This window comes from Puma concolor, chromosome C1 (assembly GCF_028749965.1).
Source record: "Puma concolor isolate L17-30 chromosome C1, mPumCon1.1.hap2, whole genome shotgun sequence".
Taxonomy (NCBI): Eukaryota; Metazoa; Chordata; class Mammalia; order Carnivora; family Felidae; genus Puma; species Puma concolor.
This window is the reverse complement of record NC_141674.1, coordinates 72,357,126-72,372,685: the sequence shown is the minus strand read 5'-3', so window position 1 is coordinate 72,372,685 and position 15,560 is coordinate 72,357,126. Positions and strand designations below refer to the sequence as shown.

General features: G+C 41.7%; 1 long non-coding RNA gene across 1 annotated transcript; it reads left to right on the top strand.

Moving 5' to 3' along the window:
• Positions 1-1,898: 1,898 nt before the first annotated feature.
• On the top strand, positions 1,899-5,083 carry LOC147578140 (uncharacterized). Its single transcript, XR_015254836.1, has 3 exons — positions 1,899-3,538; positions 3,777-3,913; positions 4,134-5,083. It is a non-coding gene; the product is annotated as an uncharacterized LOC147578140 (long non-coding RNA).
• Positions 5,084-15,560: the final 10,477 nt, after the last annotated feature.

Genomic DNA, 15,560 nt, shown 5'->3' with positions numbered 1-15,560 from the left:
TCCTATTATATTTCATTATGGTTTTTCCTATGCATATTTTTAAAAATAAAACTGGGACCATACTAAAGCATATTCTTTTTTCCCCCCAGTTTTATTGATATAATTGACATACAGCTCGGTGTAGGTTTAAGATGTATGGCATAACGACATGTGTGCAGATTGTGAAGTGATTATCCACAATAAGTTTAGTTAACGTCCATAACTGAATGGATGGAAGCATTATTTTAAAAATCTTTATTTCTAGTGGCTGCAAGGTATTCCATAGGTATGGAGAACCATGATTTATTTAACTACTGCCTTATTGGAGGACTTCCTACTCGTTCCCAATTTTTTAAATGAATAGAGAAACAGTTTATTTCTTTTTTTTAATTCTTTTTGACATTTATTATTTTTGAGAGTCAGAGATAGAGAGCAAGCAGGGGAGAGGCAGAGAAAGAGACACACATACACACACAGAATCTGAAGCAGGCTCCAGGCTCTGAGATGTCAGCACACAGCCCAACGTGGGGCTCGAACCCACAAACCATGACATCATGACCTGAGCTGAAGTTGGTTGCCTAACTGACTGAGCCACCTAGGCACCCCTAGAGAAGCTGTTTCTTAAACAGATTATTAGGCACAGTGCCTAGCACTTCCTCACTCAATAAAAAAGTATTGAATTGATTAAAGCTATTTTCATCTACTAAGATCCTAGCACAAATAGGCTTATTAGGTTTAATCAGACACTTAGGAGGAATCTGAAAGAATGAACTCCAGAGCAAATATATTTTGATTATGAAGGGAGCAGTTTAAGCCTGACTGAGAGAGGCAGTGCAGGGATAGGAGTTGCTAACAGTGTGTGGGGTGGGGAGAGGAAGCTTTGAAAAACTTCTAAGATGAATTTTGACTATGTCACAGTTTGACCCACTGAGGGAAGTGTTGAACCATCTGCAATGGTTTCATTCTCCCATGCTTCTCAACAAGTGGCTGTTTTGTCGCGTGTTTCTGTTTTCTCTTTTAATTGCTCATAGTCGTTCCTTTGAGGGCAGACATGTGCTCTTTGAATTTAATTGAATGTCTGCTTTAGAATAATATGACAAGGGGAAATAGCATCTTCTTAGATTCCAGTATGTGTTAAGATGGGTATAGTCATTTCTGGAAACTCCCAAATCAGATCTATGTGATGTCTTCCAGGAAATGTAATTAGGCCAGCTCAACAGGACTCTCCCCCAAGCAAAGTCAAGCAGATGGAAGCCGGAAGCACCATTTTCACTCTAACATGATTGAGACAAGACCCAGCAAACTGGACTAGCAATATTTGATGGTCTGCTGGTGTTTTGATGATATTTGCATGGGCTCCTCCAGAATGCCTGTTCCCATACCATGTAGAACGAACACTGCCTTTTTTGATTTGGGGCCGAACCTACTCTACATTCAGATTATCTGAAAACTGTCAAAATACTCAATAAGCAATTAATGGTGCAAATACTGGAGCACCTGGGTTGTTTAGTTGGTTAAGCATCGAACTCTTGGTTTCTGCTCAGGTCATGATCTCACAGTTCATGAGTTTGAGCCCAACATGCTGACAATGTAGAGCCTGCTTGGGATTCTCCCTCTCTCTCCGACCCTTCCCCACTCGCGCTCTGTCTCTCTCAAAATAAATAAATACACTTTTAAAAATGGTGCAAATAGGGGCGCCTGGGTGGCGCAGTCGGTTAAGCGTCCGACTTCAGCCAGGTCACGATCTCGCGGTCCGGGAGTTCGAGCCCCGCGTCGGGCTCTGGGCTGATGGCTCAGAGCCTGGAGCCTGTTTCCGATTCTGTGTCTCCTCTCTCTCTGCCCCTCCCCCGTTCATGCTCTGTCTCTCCCTGTCCCAAAAATAAAATAAACATTGAAAAAAAAAAAATTAAAAAAAAAATGGTGCAAATACTAGTTATGGTAATGCTAGCATTCAGCAAATTTGTTTAATTTAATTAAGCATTTAATTTCCTTCTGGTGCTTTTTATAAAATAAAAGAGGGAGGAAAAAATAATCTCAGTTATTAACTACTTAAAGCTTTTCAGTTACTACCTCTTGGGCTATAGCAAACCATGAATCTTTTAAAAGCAAGACACTAGGGTGCCAGGGTGGCTCCATCGGTTAAGCATCCTGCTGTTAGTTTTATCTCAGGTAAAGATCTTGAGGTGAGATCGAGCCCGAGCCCTGCGTAGGATTCTGCACTGGTTGCACTGAGCCTGCTTGAGAGTGTCTCTCTCTCTTTCTCTCTCTTTCTCTCTCTCTCTCTCTCTCTCTCTCTCTCTCTCCCCTTCTGTCTCTGACCCTCCCCTGCTCATGCTCTTGAGCTCATGCACTCTCTTTCTCTCAAAATAAACTTGAAAAAAAAAAGCATAGCACAATTTAAATTAAAATAAAAATTGTTTAAACTTTCAAAAGGCAATGGAAATACAATTCCTTTGAGAGGGTATTTACTTTCATATTCCTTAGAATAAATATTATAAAGTAATATAAAGCTATATAGAATACAATATTACAGAGTGATATAAATCCTGAGGACTATTCCCCAAAATGTTAGACCATTCATCATCAATTGACATTCATCACTCTTTCCTGACAATGCCCAGCCTCTTCCCTTGATCTCCTCCTTACCAGTCAATGACCATTTCTGATGAGGATCAGAATATTACAGTGAGGCAGTCAGTATTGTAAAGCTCAGGAAATATTAAGTCAAAAGGAAGGATACAACTAAAAGGATAATCCCTAACATTAATTAGGATGTCAGAAAGAGTTCTTGGCAAAAAGTAAATTAGAATTGAAGCATCTTTCTTCTTAAAGATGCATAAAAATACAATTCTGATTTTTCTATATAATATGCTTATCCCTTTTCCCCCTAAAGTGATGTAGCTGTCACATGATGTATGCCCACCAGGGGCAGGGGGCAGGGAGGGAATGTTTTCCAAGGTAATCTTGCTTTTGTTTTTCTTTCTGTATTTTTGAAAAAAAATTGTTTAAAAGCCCAATTATTTTCTACTTCTGAGTTGGCAGATGACATAGTTAATTAATTTTTTCTCAGTTATAAGTACATTAAAAGTAATTTAAGAACTGAACAGAGAACTGAAGCCCACATGTTAGGATATAGAAGCATAAAATATCCTAGACTATCAAATTATTGATGATCTGTGCAGCATTTTATACTGATGCATATATTGATTTGATGGAATGTTTAAATAAATTCTCAGGAAAATTGAATAAGTAGCTACATGTATGACCTGTATGAACACAAATTTCCATTTTTCTCTAGCTTTCACATAGAAATTGAAATTATACATATATAACAGGGGTAGTGTGAATCATGAATCACATTTAGAGTTAGATAATCTTGGCATGACTTCGTCTTGATTTACATTTAAACTATACTTGTATCTGTGATATCACCAGGATGTATTATATTTTCTGCAGATGTTTTCTTAGGGTGATTTTTCATGCTGTTTTCTCTGAATCTGGGTGATTCTCATGTGAGACATCATTAGGTTTGTAGGGAATTCTTTTCTAGTTGTAAAAGGCTGTATGGGGCGCCTGGGTGGCGCAGTCGGTTAAGCGTCCGACTTCAGCCAGGTCACGATCTCGCGGTCCGTGAGTTCGAGCCCCGCGTCAGGCTCTGGGCTGATGGCTCAGAGCCTGGAGCCTGGAGCCTGTTTCTGATTCTGTGTCTCCCTCTCTCTCTGCCCCTCCCCCGTTCATGCTCTGTCTCTCTCTGTCCCAAAAATAAATAAACGTTGAAAAAATAAAAAATAAAAAAGGCTGTAAAAGAAGCCTGAAGGCAGGTTGCAAACCATTGGCAAACTCCCCATTATTGAGGAAACACACTTAGTGGAGCCCTTAACCTTATATGAGCCACCCAGCTGGGCACTGACACTCAGTTTCCTCACTTTTCAACGTTTATTTATTTTGGGGACAGAGAGAGACAGAGCATGAACGGGGGAGGGGCAGAGAGAGAGGGAGACACAGAATCGGAAACAGGCTCCAGGCTCTGAGCCATCAGCCCAGAGCCTGACGCGGGGCTCGAATTCACGGACCGCGAGATCGTGACCTGGCTGAAGTCGGACGCTTAACCGACTGCGCCACCAAGGCGCCCCTCAGTTTCCTCACTTTTAAAGTGAATTAACGCTATCACCCACTTTCCAGCTGTAGTACATGGATTTCTTTTCTGTTTCCTCAAACACATGAAGCTTCCTCTCACTTTTTGTCTTTGCTAATATGATCCCTTAGTTTGGAGTATTCTCTCCAATCTTAGTTCATACTTACCCATCCTTCAATTCTCATCTCAAAAGTCACCTCCTCAGGGGAATCTTTCTTGATCCCCCAGATATTTCTGTCATTATATGTTCAGGGAAACCAGTCCTTTGCCTGTATAGCACTTATTTTATAAATATTTAATTGTATGATTGATTAATAGTTATCTTCCCTGCTGGACAGTAGTAGTGTCCAGCACTAGTCAGTAAATAGTGCTAGTTGCATAAGTAAATGTATATGTATGGACCCTGATTTTAATTCAGGAAGTGAAAAAAAACTTCAGGAAATTGAAGGCAAATTGTCTAAAAAAAAATATAAGTACTTTCCGGAATAACAGAACTTGGAGAATAAAAATGTGGCTGAATAATGATGGGCACTCCCTCCATCAAGAGGTAGTGTCTGTTTCTTTTCTGTTTGATCTGGACAGGACTGTGACAGCTTTGACCAATACAGGATGACAGAAATGATGCCATGCCAGTCTCATGTGTAGCCCTTAAGTGGTGAGACCCCCCCCCACTTCTTACCTCTAGGAAGCCAACTATCAATTAAGAAGTGAGACTACTCTGAGACTACCATTCTGTGAGAAGCCCAAGCCACCTGGAGAGGCCCTGGAGGAAGAGACTCAGAGGAGAGAGAGGTCAGACAACACTGAGGCATTGGAGATGTGAGTGAAGAAGCCATCTTGAAAGTACATCCTCCAGCTCCAGTTGCCCCAACCAATTCCACATGGATAAGACATGAACCACCTAGATTAGCCCTTCCCAAATTCGTGACTTACAAATCATTGGCAAAATAAAATGATTGTTTTAAGCCACTAAGTTCCAGGATAGTTTATTATGCAGCAATAGATAACTGGAACAAAGAATAGGAAAAGCAGTTCATGATGATGAGGAACTGAGGAAAGATGATTCAGAGGAGAAAATGTGTAAAGGGTAAAAGAAGGAAATGTGTAACAAGCACCTCAGAGGTAAAAGTTCAGGTAATGGAGATGGTGAGGCTTTCTCCATAAAAATAAAAAGCACTGGAAGTTTGCAAGCTACTCATTTATACACAATGCAGGTCCCAATTTAAGAGACCTTCTACTATAATTTTATAATGGTGCTGGCAAGTAAAAAGTGTGGGGAAATAATCTGACACCATTTTTTACATGACTTTATAAGGATTGTCCCTGTATATCATCAAGCACATGGAATATAAACTAGTTCATTTAAAATGCAACAAATTTTCACCCAATATTCAACATAAGTTTCCCATTTGTCAGGGGAAGTTGGGCAACAATTTTGTTATAATGAGATTTGGCCCTAGAATGGGTATATAAAGCTTTACCCAACCATGAATGGAATGAGGAAAAGGAAAAGGAGTAACCTTCATTGAAAGCTAATTATCGTCAGGTTTTGCATATTTTTTTTTCATCTTCTTCTCCTTCCCCTTCTGGTTCTTCATCATCATCATCACAGAAGCTGATAATATTTGTTTATCAGTGCTTACTCTAACTATATTCTATAAAGCTTTATTTACATGGATCATCTAAATCTTTTAAAACCATAAGGTAGGTGTCTATATTCATTTTATAAATTAAAAACTCAAAGCTCTGTGTGTTAAGGTGATTTATCAGGATTGTACAGAAGCCAGGATTTGAACAAAGAGCTATCTGAATACTGACTAAACCAGTGAGAAGGACAGGGAGTACATGTGTCCTATTTGTTTAAGGTAGTTTTTTTTTTTTTTTTAATGTTTACTTATTTATTTTGAGAGAGGGGGGATGTGAGCAGGGAAGGGCAGAGAGGGAGAGAGAGAGAGAATCCCAAACATGTTCCATGCCACCAGCACAGAGCCTGATGTGGGGCTTGATCCCATGAGCCATGGGAACATGACCTGAGCTGAGATCAAGTCAGATGCTTAACCAACTGAATGACCCAGGCACCCCTAAGATAATTTTACTTAATCCTCTTAATACCCATCTAAGATGAGTATTACCATTCCTGTTTTGCATACAAGAGTCTGAGGATCAGAAAGGTTAGCAAACTGTGCAAGATCACACAGCTGTAACAGAGCCAGATTCAAACTCAGACCATGAACTCGACTGCACAGCAAGTAGCAGGCATCTGGAGCAAAAGAATCATAGATTCTTGAAGCTGGAACAGGGCCTGGTATAATTCTCTTATTTTATAAGAGCTGAAAACCATTCTTATAAAGGTGGGCTGATGGAAATACGGAGAGGTGCGTGCTATCCATTGCTTTAATTAAGCCATTCTCTAAACACCTGAATTGAGGACTCGGCAATAAAAAGATGTGTCTGTCTGCCAAGAGATCCTCAATTAGCAAGTAATACAGTATTGTGATGGGAGTGAAAATGGATATAGGTTTACCACATCTAGCCTAGGGGTTCGGGGTAGTCTTCTTACTGGGGGTGATGCCTCCACTGAGTCTTAAAGGAGGATTAGGAGCTACCAGAGCAGGGATGGGATCAAGCATATTCCAGGTGTTAGAACACCGTGTACAGAGGCCCACATAAGACAAAGGAGGGGGAAGTGACCAGAATGAGGTTGTGGAGGGGTGTTTTGCAGGCCATGATAAAACATTGGGACTGAATTCTGAGAGTAGGAGTGGCCACTGGAGGATTTAAGCAAGAGTGTCATGGTCAGATTTGCATTTTAGAAATACCACTCTGGATAGGACTGTTGCAATAGTCCAGAAGACCAATAATTATATTCTGGACTAGGTGGTGGCAGAGTAATTGGAGAGACATGGGTGGATTTTGAGCCATTTTATGAAGACTGATCTGTCAGAATAGGATGGTTGATTAAATGTGGAAGCAAAGGAGAAAGTTAAGCTAAGGATAATGTTCAGATTACTGGCTTGAGCAGCTCTCTGAGTGAATGAAAGGGGAGACAGATCCTGGGAGGAACATGATGAATTCAGAGGTGGGCATGTTGACTTTGGATTTCCTGTGAGACAGCCAAACATGGGTGTCTTCTAGGCAGTTCTGATGCTCAGTGGAGATTGCAGGACCAGAAATGAAGGTCTGGGCATTGTTGGCATTGAGAAGATATTTGAGTCACGGGTGTAGATTAGCTCCCACAGGAGGGGGCATATAATGTTTGAGGAAAATAGAGTGAGAGTAGACAACTCTGGGAAACACTAACATTTAAAAGCAGTGGAACAGAAAAAGAAGAAGGAGGAGGAAAGAAGGAGAAGACAAGGATGAGGAGGAGAGGAGGAGAAGCAGCAGCAGCAGCTAGGAGAGAGCAGTACCACTGACGCAAAAGAGGAAGCAGGAAAGAAGACTCCTAGGACATGTGTGTTCTGATGTAATGCTAAAACAGGTGTGGATTGATAGCACAAGAGCAAGCATGACCATTCCCTGGAATCACAGCTCTAGCAGTTCATTGTTCTTCATCAGGGAATGAAGCAACTTAATTTCATAAAGAAATGAAGAGGGCTTATCAAAGCCCTGGAGTGTGTGTGTGTGTGTGTGTGTAACAATTTCAACTAGAGAAATGCTTTTCTTTTCTTGAACACTTAGATTGCCTAAAGTTTGAAAAGGCTTTTCTCGCAATCTTTTTGTGCCCCCACAGACATACATTTAAATATGAAATAACCATACAAAGTAGTTCTGGAAAGACAGTGTTGCAAAAAGCTCTGAGAAACAGAAAATAAAAGGAATTATAAACGCTCAGGGCCACAGTAACCTTTGCAAATCATCATAATACATCACAACTTGTTCAGACTCAATACACTTATGTAGTATTCTGTACTGTTGAGGATACTTTGATTATCCCATTAGCTCCTAATGTGGTTGTAATGAAGTAGATGACTCTGGCATCAATGGGTTATTACGCGGCTAAGAGAAAATAATAAACAGCATAAGAGAGGAATAGAAAGGGTTACAGAGGTTTAGAAAGGGGAAATGTTCCTTGTACGGGAGGGGGGAGGGAGAAGAAAAAGCAGAGCTTTGAAGAGCCAAGAGCACCTATTGACTGCTTACAGTGTCCCTGTTACCGAGGTAAGCACTTTATATGTTATCTCATTTGAAGGACTTGGGTATTCGTCACAGTGCCTGGCACAAGAGCAGAAGAGCTATATTAGTGGTTATCATTAATTGAATACTTCCTGGTGCTGGTCACAATAAGACCCTTTGTACATGCTATCACATTTCAGCCTCAAAACAACCTACAGATTAAGGTGTTATAACTCCCATTTACATAGAAGTTAAGTGAGTAACCCAACAAAGCTCCCTGGTTAAAAAAAAAAAAAAAAAAAAAAAAAAAAAAGGCATACTCAACTAAGAATTTTGAAGAGAATGTTTATTAAAGAAAATGTTCTTAGAGGTATGGGCAGGTTAAAGACAACCAACAAGGGATGTTGAATTATCCAGGGACTAGCAAAAATGGGAAGCCATTACCACCTCCAGATGTAGATCATTTAAGGAACACCGTTAAGCGGTTCAGCTGACTTGCAGCAAATTAGCTGCTTCTTTCTAGAAAATGGGAGTTAGGAATTCTAACTTTGCTGCTTTCATTGACATCTTTACATTAAACACATAGGTAATGGTTGTTATGTTGGGTGGTTATGTTATGCTGGATCCCTTCTGCAGCTACTCTGATCAACATTCACAATTCCAGGAAACACTTTGAAAAACTGGAGAAAGTGGATGGCCCCAAACACAGCCTCCTTATACATTAAATATTGCCAAATGCTCTTTCTGAAAATGCTGAATTGACTTTTTTTTTTGCAACTTGTTTTTAAAAAGTATTCAATGTCATGTGCTTAAAAGTGGGTTTTGAAACGTGTGCTGTTTATTACTTCCATGTAAGTAGTTATCAGAATCCAGCCAGAACCTGGAATCACTCAGAAGGGGCCACCAGACAGAAGCTATGATTATAGAAGTGTGTGCATGGTACAGGACCATGAAAAAGTAGGAAGAGAGTGAGAGGAATCAATATGTTGACCTCTCTCTCCTCTTTCCCTCCAGTCTCCTGTAAGTGCCTCCCATTGGCCAAAGCCAGCAATAACGGATCCCAGGTGGTGCAGTCCATGCAGGTCAGTCCTCCAGGACTTAGAGCAAGACAGAAAATGGTGGAGCATGATTCTAGGGCACACCAAGTTTACACAACTAGAATGCGGGAAGGCCAGGAGCCAAAGTCAGGTTTATCACGCCTTAGTCACTGCTTATATATATTCCTCTACCACACATTGCAGGTGCTTGGTAAATATTTGGTTAGTGAATGAGTTCCCATATGAAAGTTGAAGAAACTGAAGTTAGGAGGCTACACATCTTGACTTTAGAAACCAGAGCCCTGACTACCCGGGAACCATCTCCCAGTCTATAACTTAACTGCCTGCCCTCTTGACCAAACATCATTTACTCCTTGGATGTCAAGGAAACTCTGTAACAATGGGTGCCTTCCACAGTAAACCTTTTCACATAAAATTTAATGATTGCTATGTGTAAACACTCAGGACTTATTCTCAGAATATAGACTTATGGATGGTACTTACTTGATCCAGTATTCCTCACACTGGAACGGACAAGGACACCCTTGAGCCCTCATTCTCTTTTAGAATTCCCAAACACCCATCCCTAATGAAAGTAAATCTTGGGGCGCCTGGGTGGCTCAGTCGGTTAAGCATCCGACTTCAGCTCAGGTCACGATCTCACAGTTCGTGGGTTCGAGCCCCGCGTCGGGCTCTGTGCTGACAGCTCAGAGCCTGGAGCCTGCTTCACATTCCGTGTCTCCCTCTCTCTCTGCCCCTTCCCTGCTCATGCTGTGTCTCTCTCTGTCTCAAAAATAAATAAACATTAAAAAAAATTTTTTTTAATTAAAAAAAAAGAAAGTAAATCTTGAATCTTCTAAAAATAGAGTAAGAAAGGACTAAGGCAGGAATGTCTGTTTTAATCCTGAAATAATTGCTATCTAAAATTGACTTCAAATGTAGGTACCAGCAATATTATCAATGGGAAAGAAAAGTTGCCTTTGTATCAGTGTCCACCTGGAGAACAGAAACAGCTCTAGGTATTTCAAAGGAATTAAACCAATTTCAACTGGTTATAAAAATCTTAAAATGTGTGGAAGAGCAAAAAAGAACAAATTGACTATAATAAATCCTACATTCTCATTTATGATTACATCTCCAGTGCCTAGCACTATACTTAGTATGTAGCAAGGGTTCAATAAATATGTACTGAATCTATGACAATACTTGTAGGTGAGACTTGGTCTGTCAACCTAGGAAAGCCATGGATTCAATTGGAAAGCATTAGGATACCTGTATGACTCTGGTAATTCAGTGAATATGGATATGTGGTTTGGCCTTTGGTAGGAAATCACATTCAAAGCCTTCTGTTCACAACCTGTCAATGGATAATATTTATTAAACATCTAGATGCTAGATACTATTCTGGGCACTTTTCTAAGTACCTTGCATTATTAATTTACCTTCATAGTAGCCCTGTGATAATGAATTCATTGTTTCCCATTCTACAGATGAAGATGAAACTGTGGCAAAGAGCGCTTTTTTTTAAATGTTTATTTATTTATTTTGAGAGAGAGAGAAAAGAGAGAGAATGAGGGAGGGGCAGAGAGAGGGAGATAGAGCATCCCAAGCAGGCTCCATGACAACACAGAGCTCAGTGCAGGACTTGATCTCACAAACTGCAAGATCATGAACTGAGCGGAAATCAAGAGTCAGATGCTTACGCTACTGAGCCACCCAGGCACCCCAGACAAAGAGTTTTTAAGTAACATGCCTAAGATCATACAATGAAATAGCAAAGCCATGCTTCCACCCACAAAGTTTGACTCTAGAAGCTACACTCAATCTCCATGTCATTTGTCTCTTCATTGCTCAAGTGAGGAAAGCTTATTCTACCATTCTACCTTTATTTTCCATTTTTCCCATTGTGCTCTGAGGCAGAACCCAGCTAGGTGTTTCTGCAACCTGTTTCCTCTTCTTTCTGGGCCCACAGATTTTACTTCCTAGTGTTTCCCTGTGATTACTGTAGCTATGTGACTGAATTCCAGCCAGAGGAACATGAGCAGAGGTGATACGCATCACTTCCTGGCCTGGCCCATTAACCTTCTCACATATGATGCTGTATGTGCTTTCCCTTCCTTTCAGCTTAAGGAAGGTAAGCATGGTGAGCTTGGATGCCATATTTTGAAGTGTTGGAGCCACAAAATGGAAGAAGGCTGGATCCCTGCATGTTTGGGGGAAAAGAGTCAGGAACCAACCAGGAACATCTGTGTTAGATTTAAGGGAACAAAAGATAAACTTATGTCAACTTTGTGCCACTATATTTGTTGGGGGTGTTTGTTGTAGCAGCTAGAGTTATCTTAACCAATATATATGTGAATTGAGCTGATCTGTTATCCCTGGAACATGTGTCTCGCTTCTGCACATACTTTTCCTTAAAATCTCATTCTCCCATTCCAGTTATTCACATCCTAAAAATTATTCAAGGACTAAACCAAGACCAATTGCCTCTAAGCAGCTCTCTTCCACACCCATCAGCCACAGTGATATCTCCTTCCCTCAATGCCTATATCACTTTGTTGTCTATGCCTTTCATGTGCCCTTGCCATAGCTTCAATTTTGGATGTCTTGTTTTCCCAATGCGGTTGTAAGCTCTTCAAGGTCAAGGATCATGTTTTTATGCTTCTTGTATGTCTCTGAAGTATGTAATACGGTGTTGAGCCTTGGGAATTTTCAATAAATATGTGTGGGGGAAATGAATTTATAGATGCATTAGGCTCAATAAAATCTGCTTTCCTAAAAACGACCCTTCATTACTTCAAGCAGGAAGGCATGTAAACTATAATTTACTGGAGTTGGTGTTTTTATTCTTTTCACTGACATATACATTCTAACACTTTTTGACAACTGCTTAGAGGAGACAGAAGGCATGCTCATCAAATTTCAGTTGACACAAAACTAAAGGTAATAAATAATGCACAAGATGCCAGAATCAAAAGTAGGCAAGTGGGAATGAAGCAGATAGCATTTAATAAGGATAACTACAAGATTAAATTTTTAAAAACCAACAGCCCAGGGGCACCTGGGTGGCTCAGATGGTTGAGTGTCCGACTTCAGCTCAGGTCAAGATCTCACAGTTTGTGAGTTAGAGCCCTGCATCAGGCTCTGTGCTGACAGCTCAGAGCCTGGAGCCTGCTTCGGATTCTGGGTCCCCCTCTTTCTCTGTACCTCCCCCACTCACGCTCTGTCTCTCTCCCAAAAATAAATAAACATAAAAAAAAAAAAAAAGGCCAGCAGCCCAATTTCAGTATGGAAAGACATGGCTAACAGAAAAAACTGTTTAAGTTTTAATTGGCTGCTGGGCTGACATGAGCCCAGGGTGGTATACAAGACCCCACGCTAAGTTAGGCTCCAGGCACCGAGTGGCAAAGTATTCAGGTTTTAACAGGGCACTGGTTTTAACAGGGCATGAATAAACATCACTAGGTGGAGGCCAATTAGAAGCGGATGTAGCATCAATGTTGGGTAAAGGAGGGAACGAAGGGCAACGTCAGTGCATGGGTTAGCTTTCAGCTGTAGCATTAGTGGGAATCTCCTGTCTAAGGCCGCCATTAAGTGATTTCTGACACTAAGCTACCTGGGGCCCCTAAGAGTTTTGCCCCCAAGTAGGTCTTAAAGGTTTGTTATTTTACTTTTGGCCACACTCTCCTGTGTCAGGGTCAGAGCTGCCCTTCACTTAAGACACTTCACTTTTGAAGCTGAGAAGTACGTCATCTGGGTAAATTCAAGTCAGCTTTGAGACAGGTGAGAGAAAGCAAATCACATCTCCTCCAGGCTCAGTTGGGACAATCATTCCAGGATCCTCAGATCTGCTTCTAGAAACCCACTTGCTAAAAACTTGCCAGAATTCTGGCAAGAAGCCTATGGCCTAAGCCTTAGCACTGGATCATTTAAAAAGTGAATACAATCTTAGGCAGTGCTAACAGAAGCCTAGCATCTGGAACAAGGATCCTGCTGTCATCTGTGCTGGTCACAACACACAGGAAGAATTGTTTCTATTCCAGATACCATGATTTTTTTTTTTTTAATAACATTTTATTTTTGTTTATTTTTTTTAAATATGAAATTTATTGTCAAATTGGTTTCCATACAACACCCAGTGCTCATCCCAACAGGTGCCCTCCTCAATACCCATCACCCACCCTCCCCTCCCTCCCACCCCCCATCAGCCCTCAGTTTGTTCTCAGTTTTTAAGAGTCTCTTATGCTTTGGCTCCCTCCCTCTCTAACCTTTTTTTTTTCTTCTTCCCCTCCTCCATGGTCTTCTGTTAAGTTTCTCAGGATCCACATAAGAGTGAAAACATATGGTATCTGTCTTTCTCTGCATGACTTATTTCGCTTAGCATAACACTCTCCAGTTCCATCCACATTTATACAAAAGGCCATATTTCATATAGCAGCACTTTCAACAATAGCCAAATTATGGAAAGAGCCTAAATGTCCATCAACTGATGAATGGATAAAGAAATTGTGGTTTATATACACAATGGAATACTACGTGGCAATGAGAAAGAATGAAATCTGGCCAGATACCATGATTTAAAGGGATACAGGCGAACTGGTGTGTGTCAAAAAGAAGATGACCAGAATGTTAGAAACCAAATCACTAGTTACTTTTTGGTGGTTCAGGCTCAAGGCCTAGAAGGGGTCAAGATGGTGGGTGGGAGGGTGGTGTCAGGCAGTGTAGATGTTAGAACTGTCTTCAAGTAATGTGAAAGAATACTAGCCTATTAGGTAAGGCTAGAAGACAGAACAGGAACCAGTGGGTTTTAAGCCCAAAATGAAGATTTTAACCATTATAGCTCTTCAAAAGTAGAATACGCTTTGTAAGTAAGAGAGGTTTAAAATGTTTTAAGATCTGGGGCACCTGGGTGGCTCAGTTAGTTGAGCATCTGACTTCAGGTCAGGTCATGATCTCAAGGCTCCTGAGTTTGAGCCCCATGTGGTTGGGCTCAAAGCCCGGAGCCTGCTTCAGATTCTGTGAGTCCGACTCTCCGCACCCTTCCCCCCACTTGCGTGCGCACTCGCTCTCTCGCGCGCTCTCTCTCTCTCTCTCTCAAAAATAAACATTAAAAATTTGTTTTAAATAAAATGGTTTCAGATCTGATGATTTTCATAGATGTTCTAGCTGGAATTCAGGACCACTGGGTGGGAAGTTAGAGGATTTCTGATGTCTCATTCAAATCTATTGTTTTCTATGATCTAATCAATCTTTAAATTAGAAATGTGCTACAGAATATGAGGAAACAAGATTATTACCTGAGATCACTTTGGAGCTGGGGTCTGGGTTTTGAAGTGGATTTTCCCCTCAAAAGAAACAGAATTCATGGATGATTTAATCTACGATATGTAAGAGGAGAAAAATAGGCATTAAGTGCCATTAAGAAGAGAAAGACACTGCCTAAGGTGTATGGAAAAAGAAACATTCAACAAATACCAGGAGAAATTGCACGGAGCCTGTACAGGCGTGAGGGGAAGGCCAGGGAGAAGGCTGGAAACCTTTTCCAGGGATGAGAAGTTGTAACGCTATGAAGTCTGACGCTACGCAAGGTGAGCGCTTCTCTGTAGTGGGGAAAGCGTGCTTGGTCTTTGCCTCCCCTAGTCTGCGGCCCCTGGAGACAAACACACCAGAATCACATTGTTCGTGACAACGGACTGTCCTTGAAATACTCTGAGTTTCTATATGTCTGTTTTTCTCTACGTGTGTTTTTGGACTCTTCCTCTTTATCACAGACGGGAAGAAAAGCACTCTTTTTATAATCGCGAGTCTCACCTGGGGTGAGGGGTCATTGGCGGACTTGGGTAAGAAGAGAGAGAGATTCTCACGCCAGGAAGTGGGGGTGGTACCACGTGCTGGGCAACCTGGGACCAAGAGAGTAGGGAGAGAGGTCAAAGTATTTAACCACGGAGGCATCATCCTATCCCTTGCCTCTTGACCCCCGAGAAGCCCTCCAGTCACTCTGCCCAGAGCACTGCACGCTCTCCACGTGCGCCTTGGGGCTGATGTGAGGTGTGCACCTGCGGCGGAATACAGGTAACGTCAGGGCCGGGTCCACCGAGGTCCCCCCACCTGCGCACGGCTCGCTCGCTCCCCGCTCCCTCCGCCGCCTCCGCGAGCCCACTCCTCGTGCGGTGCTCGCCACTACAACCCCCACGTAGGCTGCCGCAAAACCCGAGAGCGCCGGGGTGGGCGCGCGGGCTGCGCGCGGGCCGGCGCCGGGAGCTCTGGGCATGCTCAGTCGCGCGGGCAGGGCT